Here is an 18,462-nt window from a genome sequence, read left to right as displayed (position 1 = left end):
GGAGCACAGCTCAGTGCTCTGTGATGACCTAGATGGGTGGGATGGGGGTGGAGGGAGGTCCAAGAGGGAGAGAATATATGTATACATACAGTTGATTCACTTTGTTGTACAGCAGAAACTAACACAATATTGTAAAGCAATTATACTCTAAAAAAAAAAAAAAAAGACAAAATTAGCCTATAGTGACAAAAAGTAGATCAATGGTTACTTGGGTTTGGGGTAGTGGACATTATAAAGAGACACAAAGGAATGTTTTGGGAGTGATAGAAACACTGTGTATTTAATTGTAGTTGTGACTGGTTACTCGAGTACATTGTCAGAGCTCGTCAAACTGCACACGTCTAAGGGGTGCATTTTACATAACAACGTGAATATAATTAACATGGCTGAACTGTGCACTTAATATGGTTAAGATGGTAACGCTTATGTTATTTGTTTTTAGCCACGATTTTTAAACAATGGGCACACGTAAAACAATGGGTGCATTTTACTGTATGTAAATTAAAGCTGAATAAGGTTGATTTAACAAGTAAAGCTATATATCTCTAAGATCTCTTCTAGCTCCTGGAAATCTTGACAAATTCTCAAAATTATCTTCTCTCACCATTATCGAAAATTCTTCACTTTTCCATACTGCTCAAAATTTTCCTAATAGGATGAAATTCATCTTAAGATAAATTTAGAGGTGGAGTCTTTAAACTTTTATGTGCCATGGACTTGTTGGCAGCCCGTGAACCCTATGGGCTCCTCTAAATAACATTTTTTAAAGGAATGAATACATGAGATTTTGAAAGAAAACAATCGTATTAAAAATGTAGTTGCCAAAATATTTTTTACATATATGTTTGCAATATAGTGATATATGTGCTTTATTATCAACACATTAAATAACAAGGAATAGTGACAATCTCAGAATTTACCATCATTTCAAAAGATGAGCCTAAATAAGATTTCAAGTATCTGTACCAACTGTAAAGTGATGTGAAGTTACCTGTGATCTCCACTGGTGACAGAGTTATAGGCTAACACCCCTATGTTCTACTCCTCATTCATAATTTAAGTTAATGCTAAACTTTTTAGTGAAAATGAGGACCACATTTTCCACCAAATTCATGGACTAAATTTGGTCTGTGGAACGCAGTTTGAGAATCCCTAGTTTAGTGTGTGATTTTGTCATTCACACCTTGATGTGAAAGCAGCTTTTGACAGCCTCCTTTCAGTTAACACTGAGATTATCCCCTCACCCACAGGAAGCTGAGAAGGGAACCTGGAGCAGAGGGAGGACGGGGGAAGGGGGTACTGAGAGCTCCCGGAGCTGGATGTAAATGGTGGGGGGTGGCCAACAAGGGCATGGGGAGGGTCTATCTTGAAGTTTCGTGATGGGCTGGTTTAACCTCTCTCCTCCTTTAAATAGCTTCTCAGAAATGTGGCGCAAGGAGGGGCATCTCGTGGGTTCCCCCAGTCTGGAGAGCCTGGCTCCCACAGAAACTGGCAAGAGCTGGAGGAAGGATGGGTTGGCAGTTAGGGGCGGCGTGAGCTCCTGTCCGGACTCTCCTGGAGGCAGGCTGGACGCAGGGCGGACCCTCCCTCCCGCCCCTCATGCAGCTCCGGCGCCTCCAGCGGGCTGTGCAGTGACGGGAGGGCAGGGTCCATCCCCAGATCCCACCCCACAGCTGTCCCGCTGGCTCTCACTGCCTCGAAGGTAGCTTCCACCCAGGGCTCTTGGCTTTGCCTTCAGGGTGCTTTGATTTCTGCCCTGAAAAATTCCCCGAGGCAAAGAAACACGAAGTGGTGGTTATCTGCTGAAATTCCTCACAGATTTACCCACAACTGAGGCCCAGAGAGGGGAGGGGACCCGGCTTGGGTCCCCAGGAAGCAGGGGGAGGGGCTGAGACCCGCGTCAGGTCCAGGTTCGCTGGCTCTCTTCTCCCCTGAGACGAAGGGGTGTGAAGGAAGGACAGCATCGTGGGCAGCGCCCGGGTAGCCCGCCTGTGGACACACGGGTGGTCAGAGGCAGGGTGGGCCTCAGAGATCATCAAGCGTACTTTTATAGAGGAGAGAGATGTGCTCCAGAGAAGGGAGAAGGCTCCTGCCAACACCAGCGGCTGGAAGTGACAAAACGGTACTTTGGTCCTAGGTTAGCGGTTCCCAAGCCTGACCAGGCACCAGAATCACCTGGAGCGATCGTTCCAAACACGACTCCGGGGACCAGTCCCAAAGCCACACATCAGAACCTCTGTCGAAGGGCCCGACGTCTGCACTGTCACTGAGCAACCCAGGCAGCTCCGGTGTGTGACCAGGCTCGGGGACCACGGCACTGAGCCATTCCCAAGTGTGCCCTGGAAGGGGCTGGGGTGGGACCTCTGACCCCCGCCCTGGGCTCTAGCCATGGGCAGACGGGAGGGAAGAGGGCAAGGAGAGTGTTCTCCTCTTGGGGAGGAAGAACGGACCTCAAATAGGTGTTGCTTCAAGAAAAACCTTAAGCCTCGAGCCAACCCTTCCTTTTCGTTGGGTAAATCTAGACCTGAGGGGTTGGGTGCAGGGAGGTGGGGGGAGGGGGACTTCATTGGGTACAGCATCATTTTAACTCTCCGATTCTCTCCATTAGATCCAAAGAAGGACAGAGGCTGCATCTTACTCATTTCTGTACCCCAAGTGCTCAGCCCAGAGACAGGTACACAGCAGGCACTAAATAAATGCTCCTGAATTCCCATTATTAGCTACGCTGCGTGAGTGGCGCTTTCACGATAGATTTTTCTGCCGCCTCTTGAGTTTCCGCAGACACTGGGAGTTGCTGAGAATGCTGTATTCCAAGTCAAAATATTCATTATGACACACGCTGTTTGCAATTTCCACAGTCCCAGTCATTACCCCATAATGTGCTTGGGGAAGAAAACAAACCGCTCTTGGAAAGGCAGCCGTGCGGTAGCGGAGGTCAGAGTTCTGTCGCCACACTCAGTGGCTTTTCCAGGGCGCATCTCTGTTGACCGTGACCAAAAGGGACTCTGGACCTGGGAGCACTGGACAGTGGATCTTCAGCCAGACAAGATCCGGTCACACATCTCAGGCAAGGTCGAGAAGCCCAAGGACCCCAGGGACGAAACCCACCCCCTGGCCCCTGACATGTGCTAATTGCAGCATGTTTATTTGCAATGCTGGGGACCCTTTCAGTCATGGGAGCAACATAGAAATCCCTCTGTTTGACATTTTCCCTGCTTATCTCATTAAAAAAAATAGCTGCACAGTGCAGAAGTTTGCTCCTGGTCTCATTAGCTGCCTCCTCATAATTGCAGGTTTTTAAGCAAGCTCAAGGCAGAGCCTCTGATGGAAATTAAACTCAAAGAGAAAGAGAACAAGAAAAATGCGTAGGAGTTGGATAATTGCATGCCTGTGTCTCTAGCGGTGGGCTCAGGCAAACAGAGCAGCAGATGGGGTCTAAGCTGAAGGAAATATGGAAATGAAGCTCAACTCAGACAAATGGTAATCAAAGCAAGCCCTGAGAACATTTCTGGACAAGCCTCTAGCTCTCTAGCTAGTGTTTGTTTGGTGGCTTTACCTGGTAATTGGCTCTGACATTTCCCCCCGACCCCTGACCGCACTCCCTGGACCTCCTCTCCCTCTTGTCCGGGGAGGGTTCTGGCACCTGCTCCCAGGGTTGCAGGTCACTGGACACCAGCCAGGGGACAGTTGGCCTGCACTTTCCCTCCCAGCCTCTCCCGCCCGCTGCACTCACTTTCATCCAGCCAGCTGCTAACCTAACCAGCGCATTTGAGGGCTCTGTACTCTCACAAAGCAGGTGCTAGATTTTTTTTTTAACCTGGAATCCTGCTCAGCTCATTCTCCAGCACGGGCGAGAGGAAAAGTCATGGGCTTTGGAATCAGAATGACCTGGTATGGTAGCCATTCATTGCCATCTCTGTGACCGTTAACCTCTCAGAGCCGCCATCATTAAAATGGTGATAATAACACCCAAACTGTTAGAAGGATTGAATGAGCCGTCTCTGGAAAGTGCTGGCACGCAGTAAGTACTCCATGTACGTTAGTCCCCTACTCAGCCTCCAATTTCTAAGAAATCCATAATGTCCTCTGGAGTGAAGGTCAGACCATTCAGGGGTTTTGGAATTGCTAGCTTTTCAGGGCAGCCTCTCCGGAAGAGACAGTATGGCTCAGGGTTTGAGTCTCCTGTGACTTTGGCAGTAGTCCCCATAATTTTGGGTCTCCGTCTCCCTGGTGCCATCAAGGATGTGGCGACCCTGTCCCAGGCCCGCCCAGCTCAGCTGACGAGGCTGCCGTGAGTTCTGGGTGGCTAAGGTGTGAGAACAAGCTCTGTAAACTGGTAAAAGGGAACTTTTACTCCAACCCAAATGGGTAGCTTATGGGAACGGGCAGCTCTGGAAACCCACAGAGGAAAAGAATTCTCAAGGACTTTTATTGGAGACTCCGTGTGGGCTGGTAGCACAACTTTGGTGCAGCTGGTGCCGTGGAAAGAGCCACAGCTTTGGAGTCAGAAGAATCTCGCTGACCTGTACCTGCTCTGAGGCTCCAGGCCGATTCCTTACCTGACAGTGGGAAACGGGAAATGCATAATGGATGTAAATGCTCTTTATAAACTGTAAAGCGCAGATCCACCTGTTAGTTTTTTTGTAGTTCTTCACTCTAGCCCCAAGGATGCCCAGCTCAACATTATGTACTGGTTGGTACTTAGTGTAAAATAGATAGTTAGTGGGAACCTGCTGTATAGCACAGGGAGCTCAGCTCAGTGCTCTGTGATGACCTAGATGGGGGGGATGGGGGTGGAGGGAGGTCCAAGAGGGAGAGGATATATGTATACATATAGCTGATTCACTTTGTTGTACAGCAGAAACTAACACAAGATTGTAAGGCAATTACACTCCAAAAAAAAAAAAAATCCTTGTAGAAGCGAATATACCCAGACCCTCCCTGAAAGCACATTTATGTCCAAGCAGCCTTTGAAGCAATTAGCCTTAACAAGATGATATTTATATATATATTTTTTTTTAATAAGTATTTTAATTAATTAATTAATTTATTTTATTTTTGGCTGTGTTGGGTCTTCGTTTCTGTGCGAGGGCTTTCTCTAGTTGCGGCAAGTGGGGGCCACTCTTCATCGCGGTGCGCGGGCCTCTCACTATCGCGGCCTCTCTTGTTGCGGAGCACAGGCTCCAGACGCGCAGGCTCAGTAATTGTGGCTCACGGGCCTAGTCGCTCCGCGGCATGTGGGACCTTCCCAGACCAGGGCTCGAACCCGTGTCCCCTGCATTGGCAGGCAGATTCTCAACCACTGCGCCACCAGGGAAGCCCCACAAGATGATATTTAATGCAGATTGGGGTCTGCAGAATAATGGCTCCCTGAAGATAATCCCCAGAGCCTGTGAATATGTTACCTTAAGTGGCAAAATGGACTTTGCAGATAAAATTGAGTTAGGGATCTTAAGACACGAATATTATCCTGGATTACCTAAGTGGGCTTAATGTAATCACAGGGTCCTTAAAAGAAGGAAGACAGGGGTTTCCCTGGTGGCACAGTGGTTGAGAATCTGCCTGCCAATGCAGGTGACACGGGTTCGAGCCCTGGTCTGGGAAGATCCCACATGCCGCGGAGCGACTAGGCCCGTGAGCCACAACTACTGAGCCTGCGCGTCTGGAGACTGTGCCCCACAACAAGGGAGGCTGCGACAGTGAAAGGCCCGCGCACCGCGATGAAGAGTGGCCCCCGCTTGCCGCAACTAGAGAGAAAGCCCTCGCACAGAAACGAAAACCCAACACAGCCAAAAATAAATAGATTAATTAATAAATTTTAAAAAAAATTACATTTAAAAAAAAAAAGAAAAATAAAAGAAGGAAGACAGAAACAGGGCAGTCAAGGAAGGAGATGTGACGATCGAAGGGGGGCTCTCTCAGAGCCAGAGAGAGACTGAAGATGCCGTGCTGCCGGCTTTGAGGCGGAAGAAGGAGCTCAGGGATGCAGGCGGTCTCTGGAAGCTGGAAAACATAAGTGGATTCTCCCCTAGAGCATCCAGAAGGAACGCAGGCCTGATATCTTGATTTTAGCCCACTGAGACTCGTTTTGCACTTCAGAACAATAGAGCTGGAAGATAATAAATCTGTGTTGCTTTAAGGCGCCCAATTTGTGTAACTTGTCACAGCAGCAAAAGGAAACGAATACACAGATAAATGGAAACTTCTGCAACTTGCTTACAAAAATCCCAAAGCCCAGGCACAAAAAGGGAGAAACCTGGTTTAGCAGGCACACTGTGGAACAGAGCTTAATGACTAAATGTCAGTGATGTGGCCCTGGTCACAATGGCAGCTTCAGTGTTGAGGTTCTGTTTGTTTGTTTGTTTTTAAAGAAGTAGAGTAACTGGAATGAGAGAGAGGATGTTTTACATTCACTGAGGTCACTGGTCACACAGAAACAGTGAGTTCAGTTCAGGGCAAAACAATTCCAGGAGGGCATTACAAACTAGTTCATCTCCTAAGCGTGAGAGCAGGAACTCTCATACTTTGCTGGTGGAGAGCAAACTGGTACCACTTCATTGGATGGCAATTTGGCAATGTGTATTAAAAATTTTAATGCACGTATCTTTCAATCTAGCAGTTGCATTGCTCTAAATCTATCACACAGATACCTGTACAAAGAGGTATATGCGATGCAAGGATATTCATGATTGCTTTGTTTGTAGTAGCAAAAGATTGGAAACTACCTAGTGTCCATCAACAGGGGACTAGTTTAATGAAATGTGGTTTATTAAACTGCCTATGTTGCTTTTAAAAGAATCAGGTGCGGCTTTAAATACTGATGTGGAATCATCTCCAAAATTTATTACTAGGTTTAAGAAAAGCAAGGTGCAGAATAGTGTATGTAATATTATTGTCTAAAAGAATGCGTATACTTTGCAAATGCATAATTTCTCTTGAAAAGATAGGAAGTGGTAACGTGATTATCTCTGGGGGGAGGATTCCAGAGCCTGGAGGTATGGCAGATAAGGTTTGATTTGCCCTTCATCTCACTTTTACACTTTCTCCTCCCCTGTGCCTGCATTATATATTAAAGAAAAGGAAGATAAAAGGGAAGGAAACAGAAGTCCCTGAAACCAGCTCATGGGTGGGCCTGTTAAAAGAAATGGAATGTTTACTCTGTGCAGAGGGCAAGGCTGAACCAGTGGAGAAGATTTGGTCTTTGAAATAAGGAAGAATTTTCCAGCCATCAGAGCCGCCTGAAGGAGAACCAGGCTGCCCCGTGAGGAGTGAGTTCTCTGTGGCTGTTGGGCTGATGAAGCTTAGGCTGTGTGAATCTTTCTTGCGGGGCCACAACGGGGTCTCGAGTTTGGAGGACTTAGTATAGTGCAGGAAGTTTCACCCCAGCTCCATATTATTATTATTTTTTAATAATAAAAAGGATCCTTTAAATGTAAATAGTACCATAATTCATCAAAATACTTAATAATAGTTAACTGCCTCTTAAATATAATCTTATGAACGATGCCTTCTGGAGTTGAAAGTAATGTGGATGCAATCTGTTTAAAATTATCTATTTAGAACATGATAATAGAAGTGGGAAAAAATTAACAATCTCCTATGAAGTCTTCTAAGAAAGGAAATCATAACAAGTTTCTGATCAGATAAATGCCATTCCATTATTAAAATGGGTTAAAAAGAAGTGTAAATAGATTTGAATAGGCATGTCAGTTTCCTGGGTTTTGCCCTTCTCTACAAACTTGACTCTTTAATAGAGTTAAAATTGTATTCTTGTTTTCTGTCATGAGCAAAAAATTCCTTAACGGCAGCTCAGAAGTGACCTTAATGTCTTGGTGAAACATACTTCTTCACCTTCTGATGGTCACTTGGTGCTCCAGTCTCTAGTATATCTGCTGTCTCACCTTTGCTAATCTTCTCAGGCATCTCCATAGGGGGACAAGTGCGATGAATCACCATTCCAGCCACGGTGCCCATCTTAACTCTCCAAATGCCCCCGCTGTGAGGAGGTGCCATCACAGGTTGCCATAGCAACATAGCCTTTGTGACTCGGTAGATCGACCACTCTTAGGCACTGTCCAGCTGACACCTGGCACAGCCAATTATTCTTCCCAAAATTCTATTGCTGGGCTCCTCCTGAACCATTACACTTCACGAGCACTTGATGAATGAGTTTCTGACATATCCAGGCAAGGGAGATTATTTAAAACCAATTCATGCTCTTCATTATAAATTCAGTGTTGATTAGGGTCGCCGTAGCCACAACCCTTAAGCACTCCTAGGCCTCTCTTCTGACTTGGGCAGCCCTGGGCAGCCAGACACTTATTGATCTGGAGGTGACAGAGCCTTTCCCATTGAAGGACTTGGGGCATTTTGACCTTCTTTCTACAAAAATGGATTGCTAGGGTTTGGCATTGGGCTCAGGTATCTGCATCTCTTGGTAAATGTTATCCAAATATCATTTAAATGATTTACAACCCAACTCCTTCCTCTATTCAACATGCTTATTGATATTTCCAAAGCTTTTGGACCCCAGATCAGGTCTTACGGAAAAATACTGCTCCTTACATTCATCCAACTAAACATGAACCAGTCTCATCACACGTGTCATGATATCCTAGCCTTCAGGAGAACCATACGGTCGCCTTTTTCCAAAAATGTGTCCAACTCTAGAGCAAGGGATGATGAAGAGTTTACCTCCACCCATCCAAATCCGAAATGATATTTCGAAATTTTCTCCTCCCCAGATATCCATGCCACGGTCACACTGTCCAAGTTCAATGAAATAGTTTCTCTTCATGGTAAACAATCCTCCAGCAATTGTAGGTGACTTTATTGGTGTAGTATCTCCCTCCAGTCCTCTGAGCTTGGAAAAGGGAGCACGACCCCATCTGAAATGCAGCCCCCGGTTGAAGCCCCCTCACAACACAGGGGAGGAGCTGCAGGCGAGGGTCAGCACTGATGGTGCTGGTCACCAGGCATCCTACCGTCCGCTAGGCCCCCCGGATGACGGCCAGCAAGGACCCGGCCACATCACAGCTGCTCTGATTGTTCTTCCTCAAATCAATCTCCCACGCTTTGTATTTTTTAGTACTTTAATTTTTCCAAGGAGGTAGTTTTGGACATATTCATCTAGTTCTCCTTTCAAATCACTGTCTACAAGCATGATCTCCTGAAGAAGCCAGGCAGGCATGTGGTCTAGGAGGCTGCGCACAGGCCAGGCACACAAGCCTTCACTGTAGAAACAAATAGCAACACCAGCCACTGGCAAATCCGTTGAGTCAGACTTGTCTGTACATGCTGCATTCCTTGTGTCTGCTGTATCTCTGTGGCAGCCAAGCCCTTACTGCGAAGCATATTGAAGGCATGTTTCGGATACCGTAGGTCTCTCAATGCCTGATCACTTTCATTAACAATCATACCCAGTGCAGAAGAGAACTTCACATTATCTTCTTCTGGATCTTCAGTATGGTTGTCTCTCACATCATCAATTTTGTTTGCTTTGAACTGTGATTCTAATACTCCACTTGGACCTCGAGTGAAACAGGGATAGAGTTTGGGGAGCAAATAGTCCACGGAGCCCAGACACCTTGATGAGCACATTCTTAAGTGGTTGTCACTTCACTGAAGTTGAAATAAACAAAAAGCCAAACTGTCCAGTTCACAGGTGTAAAAGAACACCCACAACAGAAATATCGCACGGTGACACTTCCCACTGTAGACCCGGCATACCTGAAGGGCTGCTTTCAACTTCCTGGAGCCGAAGGTGCTGGAGCCATAAACTGGTGCTGGACGCTGGGTGTGAACTGGCGTGAGAGAGAGAAACTCTGGGGATGCAGGCATGCGTTGGGGGCCACACTTCCGGAGCTAGACCTCCAGGACCCTGGCTCCATACTGGAACCACGTGGGGGACTTTTACATCTCACTGATGCCTCCCCCTCCCCCCGAGACCAACTGAATCAGAATCAGGAGTCTGGGCTCCATCCTGGCCTCATCTACTCCCGTCCCACACCCGGCTCAGAGTGACCGTCTAAAACATCAATCTGATCATCCCACAACCCCCTCCCGAACCTTCCAGTGGTTTCTCACTGTAGTCAGGACAAAGATCATGTCCTTGTCAAGGCCTGAAGCCCCTCCGAGTTCTGTTCTCCACCGGTCTGGCCCTCTCATTCGCTCACAAGGCTGCCGTCCAGCTACTCACCATCATGAACTTACCAGAAGCGCCACTGACACATTTACTGTGTCTCCCGACTGCCCCTGGTTATTATGCTTCACTTTGATTAAAAACACAGGTGCACATATTACTTATTTCAGGTGTTCTCTAGGGGCAGAGGCAGCCAATTATCCCATTACAGAAATCATGTACCTGGAATAATGATTATGCCTCAGAGGAATCCAATTGCATCACTCGAACAAAGTCAAAGCATGTAGATTGCTCTTAAGGAAATCAGGCATGCTCGAGAATGACTGACTCGTTATTAGGGGAGATACTAGCTCTGGATGGAAATTCTACCAACTGAGATCAAGAGAATGGGGGTGGGAATGATGGATCCCTTGGAAATCTGTTGAGTCTGAGATGCCGTGGGGCACTCCGGTGGGGAAGTCCAGTGCACGATTAGTTGGATGATTTTGAAGAAGGAGGGAGAGTTCTAGGATGGATACAAAGTTGGGGAAGCACCAAGATTTAGGAGGTGGTTCAAACTATCTGAGCAAAGAGATCACCCAGCAACTGGGTGTTCGGTGACCGTTTCTGGGGCAGGTGGAGGGAGAGAAGGATGGAGACAAAGAGAAATGCAGAGAAAGGGACAATGAGAACAAAACCAAGGAGTGGAGAAGTTTCTAGAAAGAGAGGCAGTGTGTCCAAAAGGACGAGTAAGATGAGGCCATCTCAATAACCCAGGCTGGGGGAGTGAGGGGTCTGCAGGGACTGGATCAGGTATGGTTTCAGGAGCAAGATGGAGGTGGAGATTGGAGCACAGAAGGCAGAGCTATAAGCAGGAGATGAGGAAGGGCCTCGACCGATGGAGGAGAAGTGGCTGCTCCCCTTTGCACACTAAATAAAATTTAAAAAATAAAAAAGAAAGGCTAGTGTCCCTGTTTCCCAGCTCCTCCCTGGCCCACAGACCTCTTCTTCCAACCTCTCAGAGCATGGTGTGCGTGCACGTGCTGTGTTTAAGTCACTTTGCTTTCAGATTCTTGCCTTTCATTTATTCAAGACTAAAAACTTTTTAAACGCATCCCGTATTAGTCAGGGTTCTCCAAGGAAATGAAACCAAATGTATTTAGAGATTTATTTTAAGAAATTAGCTCATGTGATCACGGGGGCTAGCAAGTCTGAGATTCGTAGGGCTGGCAGGCCGGAAACTCAGGCAGGAGTTGATGTCACAGTCTTGAGAGAGAATTTCTTCTTCTCCGGGAAACTTCAATTTTTGCTCTTAAGTCCTCCCACTGATTGTATGAGCACTCCCTGCCATTATTGAGGGCAATTATCTCCTTTATTTGCAGTCATCTGATTGTAGATGTGAACCACATCTACTTCCCTGCAACACCTAGATTAGCGTTTGGTTAAATATCTGACTGATTCATAAAACGAACCATCTCACCTCCTAAATGATGCAAGCTGCTGGTCTCCTGCTCCAGCCAGACCAATGACGGAGTGTCGTATCCATTTAATAAAATATCAGAAAATGGAAGGAGGACGTGGGGGTCCTCCTACAGCCCCTCAAATAAGACATGAAAAATTGGAAGAAGCTGTAACTCTACTTTCTCAGAGGATGATTTTCAGTTTCTTCGGAATTCCCCCACATGGCCTGTAAGATAGAAGGAACCATCTTATTATGAATCCAACAGTGTAGTCTCAGAGGACTTCTCCAGGCGTGTTAGCAAGCAGGCGTCTTTACAACGACAAACAGTCGGGGAGCTGATTAAATGCTCTCTCCCACACTCTGCTCTTCCAGTGTATTTAACAAGACTAAATCGGCCCTCCGAGCTTGCTGGTTTTTTCCTCCCTTCTTCTCATGTTAACCTGTCAGCTATTTGAGCGGATGATCCTCGAGGGCCACACCTCTACTGCCACAAGGGAAGTGAGGGTCCCCGAGACACCCACACGGCCACCTCTGACGATGCTCTTTGACCCAACAGAATACCCCCGACCCGAAGTGAATCAGACTGCAGGATCGGTCTGCACTGCAAGTCATTTGCTTTAGATGGGATGGAGGGCGCAGGGGGTGGGATGGGGGAGCCCTGGGATTCCTGCCTGCCCACTCCTTGCCAGTGCCCTTGCCGTCTTTAGCTTTCTGCAGCTCTTACGACTCTTAAACTAGTACGTCCACAGTGAGCAACACCCTTAAAAACTGTGGTCATAGACCTACCTGAGATGAGGATCAACATCTCTCCAACTGACCAATAAGACTCAGATCACTGAGATAAAGTGTGGCTCCACTAGACCAGGGATTTCCATCTGGGGTCCAGGGGCCCCTTGGGTTCTATGACCTTGAATGGGGAAATAAATGCTCCTTTGTTTTCACTAACTTCTCAAATTCAGCATTCCTTCAGTTATGAATGTAGGTGACACTCCAGAGTGGTGGTCTCAGCACCTGTGGCTTTGTCACCAACGGTGATCACAGATATTTCCACGTCTCACCACAGTCGTAGCAGAATTCTCAAAATAGCATTTTTGTTCATCCCTACTTCAAAATTCCAGCCAGTGTGTCACTAGCCAGATCTTGCGTTTACTGTGTTAATAATGAAGCGCACATATTACTGTATCACATTTGCTTTCTCAAATATGTTTATAATTGCATGTCAATCTAATAAGTTTCGATTGTCACCTGATGTCCGTTTTTTTGTGCATTGAAAAACATGATTCTGAGGAATGCATGGCAGAGGAAAGATGCAGAACTTCTGCACTGGATCAATGCTTTTCAAACCACAGCCTTCATGGGTCATAACATCAATTTAGTGGGTGGTGACAGGCATTCTTCTTGAAGAAAAATGCATAAAGTAGAAACTATCAGAGCCCATCATGTGCGCTAAAGAGGCATTAAACATTTATTACTGTGTGGCCTGTGTGTGCTGGTTCACAAAGTAAAATGCATTTCTTACTATGCCTGTGCTGGAAATGTTTGAAGGTCACAGCTCCAGACAGCAACGCTTGCAAGGACGGGGTCATGGCCATGTGTTGCTCACCCTTGCTTATCGCTCCAGTACTTAGGATGATACTTGGAGTTAACGGGTGCTTGTCAAATATCTATAGAATGGAGAAGTGAAAAATCCAGAGAGTAAAAACCATACGATGTACACCTCCATCAAAAATGGTTATAAAACCATTCAAGAAATATCTTTTGAGTTTCTACTATGTGCTGGTGGGCACTGGAATTTCAGTAGTAAACAGTTAATGGTTTAGCTTTTAGTGTAGCAGAATGAATAATTTTGTTAATTTTGACCGCACATACACACACACAAGAGAAAAAAAGCTAGTGAGTTTGAGATTTTTAACACATATTTTCTGGGTACATGCTTGTCCTGAAGACCCCGAGAAGGATTTGAAGTTGAGGCTCATGTGGCTCTTTGGTGGAGAGCCCACTGGACTCTGGTGTGAGAATAACCAAGTTTACATGAGGCTAGAACTCAAGGCCAAGTGTGCCAAGAGCCAGGACAGTCCAGCAGGACGCAGGTGTTGGGTGGTTGTCAAAGAAATTCCAACAAGCCCATGTCTTGGGTTAATCACAACCTTCCTGAACAATGTAAGAATCGTGGACTGCTTTAACCACAATCCCCTCCCTCCTAGCTCAGCTGCTACTGTCATCTGGCTGTCTAGCTGTCTAGCTCCATCTTTTTCTTTTAAGTCCACATATTACACATTTATTTTTTAAAACATTCAAAATATCTAGGCTTATCTATACATTTTCTATTTCATGAACTCATCATTTCTTTTTTATACCTTATATCTTCCTCCTGGGATTATTTCCCTTCTTCTTGAAATATATCAATTAGAAGTTCCTCAATGGGCATCTTCTGGTGGTATCAGGGGCAGGACTAGGGTGAGGCACCTACGGTGTAAATTTTAAGGAAACACTCACTCTGAGGTGCTAATTCTAAACCGTCACAGCCCTGAAAGCGAGCACCTCCTTAAATTCCAATGCCCCCTGGCAACTCACTTGCCTCACCCTCATCCCAGCCCTGGAGGTAAACTTCCTGTTTTTATTTATCTAAATGTATTTATTTCACTCTTATTCTTGAAGGGTAGTTTCACTGGCCATACAAAGTTAACAATTATTTTCGTTCATTTATCTGAAGACAGTATTCCACTGTCTTTTGGTTTCCATTGTTGTTATTGAGAAATCTGTTCCCCATATAATAGTTTTCATTTTGTAAGTAATTTGTCTGTTTTCTCAGGCTGCTCTAAGCCATTCTATTTGACTTTGGTCTTCTGCTGCTTAAGTAGATGTATCTAGATGTGGATTCCTTTTAGTTAACCAGCTTAGTTTTGAAGGGCTTACTGATCTGAGGAATCCCCCCATTATTTGTGGAAAATGCTTAGCAATTATCTCACTGAGTAGTGACTTTTCCCCAATCTCTCCGTTACCTCTTCTAGAACTTCAAATACGTGTTGACCCGTCATACTTTACCTTCCATTCCTCCTAACTTCTCCTTCATATTTTCATCTCATTTTGTCTCTGTGATGGTTTCTGAGTAATTTCTTTAGATCTATCTTCTAGTTTCTAACTCCCTCTTCTGCTACATCGGTCCTGGTCTTGAGCCTCTTTGTTGTCTTCTTAATTTCTGTCACTATAGTTTCAATGTCCAAAACTTACACTTGCTCCTGGTCACCTTTTATAGTCTTGTGCACCTTACTTAGGTTTACAATTCCCTCTATACTTCTTCAACAATATTCAGCATACTTACTGTATATTCTGGACTTGAGAATTTCATTATTCAAAATCACTGTAGGCCTGCTTTTCATTTGCTGTTTTGTCTGACTGTTGCTTAGATAAACAGAACTTACATAGGAGATTATAAGAAAAAACTAAAGCAGGAAAGGGACTCAAGATTTCTTGGGGGAAGGCACATGTTTCAACAGGTGTTTGGGAAAGACTTCACTGAGAAGATGACATTTAAGCAAAAACTTGAAGATGATGAGGCAGTGGGTATTGCTAATATATAAGGGAACAGCATGTGCAAAGGCCCTGAGGTGGGGGGGGGGGTCTGGCATCTCTAAGGCTGGAGTAGAAGAGTGAGAGGGCAAGTGGTGTGAGGGCAGGAAGGCAGGACGGTAAGAGGAGGCCAGACCGTGAAGACCCTGTGGATCATGGTAAATATATCGACCTTTACTCCGTGTGAGGTGGGAGCCACCAGAGGGCTTGGGGCAGAAGAATGATATGTTATGACTTAGGTTTTAAAAGAATCACTCTGGCTGTTGGGTTGAGAAATGGCTGGAAGCGGGGCAGAAGCTGGGAGAGCAGTCTGTAGCAAGCACGGCTAGAAGCGAGGTGATATTCGTCCATCATACCTGGAAATATTTGGAAAAGAAGCACCAGTGGGGTGAACTGGGGAATTGGTTGGGGTGCGAGAGAAAGAGGGAATCAGGTTGAACGACTCCAGGATTTTTAGCCAGAGCAACCAGAACGACGGAATCTCCCCCAGCCTGATGTGGGGAAAACTGTAGGAGAGTCAGTGGGGTGAGGAGAGATCAGGGGCTCAGCTGGCTGAGTCCGAGCTGCCCAGGCAACTTCTAAGTGGGACTGTCCGGTAGGCAGAGGGGTGGACAGTCTGAGTTCAGGGGAGAGGTCTGGGCACAGACACAAATTCTGGAGTCGTCGATGCAGTGAGATGAGTAGAGTTAGAAAAGGGAAGGGGTCTAAGACCCGAGTCCTGCCCACAGGCCCCACTCTCAACAATGAGTGCGTGATCCAATAATAACGCCTGGACTTCGGGGTGGTCTTTTAAAATCACTCAAAGATCGTTCACATCTGCTGACTTGAAAGACACCCGGGTGAATAATTTTTATGTGGCTGATGACAAAGCCGCCACAATCCAGTTCTAAGCCATGTGCCCAACCCCCCGGGGCCAACCTTGCCAAGTCGACTCGGGGCTGATCCTGGCTGTGCCATCTCACCCACTTCTCCTCCTCACACACTCTCTCTCCCAATCTGAAGGGCTCTCCCCCATTCCGCCAACTGACAAGTGCCACCTCATTCAGAAACCAGATCACAAGTCACCTCCTGGACTAGTTGATGTTTAGGGGCCACAGGTATCAGGAAACAGCCCCAATCCAGGCTGGGAAAAGGACTGGGGGCATTATGGGCTTCAGCTGCCAAACTACAGATGGGAGGAGAAAGGCCAGGCTAGGATCATGGATCACGTGGCCATCAACTCTGAGGAGGGGTAGGGCCTACGAAAAGATACACACCCCGTTCTGTTCGTTCCCTGCCTATTTGAAGGGGAAAGGGGAGCTAAACAGGTCTCTCCAAAATGCACAAGACTTTCCCGGCCCCGGGGCAGGGAGGCGGCTCTATTCTCTGGCGGTACAGCCCTCAGCAGCCTGTTTGCTCTGATTCCTGGTTTCCTTGTCAGCCTCCCCATGTAGACTGTGAGCTTCACGAGGAAAAGGTGAAGCGTGTGGAGCAGTGCCCGGCAAACAAGAGGTGCTCGGTAAAGAGTCTGCAGTGAAGAAATAGACACAGGTTCCTAGACGGAGCGTGTGTGCCAGGGACGCGCAGATGCCTTCTCATTCTCATCTCCGCTCCCAAAACACATACGTTCAGGCTCCAAGAGGCCAAAGTCATAGCTCCTACCTTCGGTTCTGGAGCAGACCAAATGCTTGCCCAAGCTATTCACCGTCACATAACTGAAACTATGATGCAGTGTAACCTCTGACCTTAAAGGCTAACACATACCAGCCGCCAAGTAGCCCAGCAAGCCTTCGGCCGTGAGGCCCCATGAATAAGATGTGCGGTGAGCTGTCTTGGAGATTTCTTCTCCATCATCCAGGGCATGCCTGGTGACTTTTCATTGTGATTTCCAGGAGTACATGTCTCTCCTAAGAGGGGACCACCTGTGCACATGTGGATATAGAATTTCACGTCTCTAACATATAAGCATCCGTACATACACACACACACACACACCCCTCAACACAGAAGATGCCCCAGGACCGCTGGTCTCCTGTCTGTAGGGAAAGTGCTGAGGCTTCCAAAGCTACCTCTGTCTCCATCCCAGTCTCCATGGAAACCTTGAAAACAGACAGGACTAGGCCAGGCTGAGTTATTTGTCTCCTAAATGAGCAGCCACAGCAGGGCCCAGTCCCTGCGGCTAAGAGTTAATAAGACGATGCCTTTCAAATAGACAAGCGCTGCACTTCTCTGCCTCTAAATACTGGGCCCACCTAGATCAGGGACAGTCCTTCAAATAGAGCCAAATGCACTTCTGTGTGAATATAGTCTGTGCCAGGACCAAATACAGGCTGATGTCTGCAGAGGAAGAAATATCAACTAATATGATATAGCTACTGTTTAATAATAATAATAGAAATGAAATAATAAGAGCTATAAAAGTTGAGCACTTACTATCTGTCAGGCACTGCGTGTAACGCTTTACCTAAAATTATCTCCTGTAATCTGCACAAAGATTAATCTCACTACAGTTACATAAACACCATCGGAGTCCCAAATCCACTGGTTCCCTCCCTCTGCTGGGGTCCCCTGCAGTCTAGTTGTAGCGGGCTGTTGCTTGTGTCTGCTCTGCCCTGCACCATTGCCCTTCTTCTGGTAACTGCACTTTGGTCTTCCTTTGGGAAAGGCTCTTCCCCGCTCTGTCTGGGTGGCACTGTTTGAGAGTTCACTGCATCCCAGCTCCAGGGCTGGATGTACAACCCAGGTCTGGCTGGCCAGCACCTTCCTTGGCCATGGTCATACCAGTTCATGGAGGGATATTTGGCCCTGTGAGCATGTAGTTTTGGAACTGCTAGGCACCTATTTGGGTTGTCTATCACTGTATTACAAGCCACCCCAAAACTTAGTGGCTTAAAGCAACTGCTATGTTATTATCTCTAGTGATTTTGTGGCTTGACTGGGATCATCTGGGATGTTCTTCTGTGCCATGTGATGATGTGTGGGCTGTACCCATCTGTGGGCTCCTCTGGGCTGGAACATCCAAGATGGCAGTCGATGCTGGCTGTGGGCTGGGAGTTCAGCCGGGGCTGCTGACCAGAGGGTCTCTGCTCCCATCACAGCCTCTGTGCATGTTTGGGCTTCACAGTGTGTCAAATCAGCTCCACAAGCAAGTGGTCCAAAGGGACAAGCCCGGTGTGCAAGCACTTATCAAACCTCTGCTTGTCATTTCATGATTAGCACATAAACAAAATCACGCAGTATGTAACTTTTTGAGCTTGGTTTTTTTTTCACTCACATAATGACCTTGACATCCACCCAGGTTGTTGTATGTTAACAGTAGTTCATTCCCTTT

At 46.6% G+C, this 18,462-nt stretch overlaps 1 pseudogene across 1 annotated transcript; it reads right to left on the bottom strand.

Moving 5' to 3' along the window:
• LOC309642886 (polypeptide N-acetylgalactosaminyltransferase 11 pseudogene) lies at positions 1-12,387 on the bottom strand (annotated as a pseudogene). Its single transcript has 3 exons — positions 12,369-12,387; positions 9,730-9,803; positions 1-8,990 (listed from the first exon to the last, which is right to left on the bottom strand). The product of its transcript is annotated as a polypeptide N-acetylgalactosaminyltransferase 11 pseudogene (transcript).
• Between the last annotated feature and the right edge of the window lie 6,075 nt (positions 12,388-18,462).

The sequence above is a fragment of the Balaenoptera physalus genome (genome assembly GCF_965194825.1).
Source record: "Balaenoptera physalus genome assembly, chromosome: 14".
In the NCBI taxonomy this organism is placed as follows: domain Eukaryota; kingdom Metazoa; phylum Chordata; class Mammalia; order Artiodactyla; family Balaenopteridae; genus Balaenoptera; species Balaenoptera physalus.
This window is presented reverse-complemented; position numbering and strand designations above follow the sequence as displayed.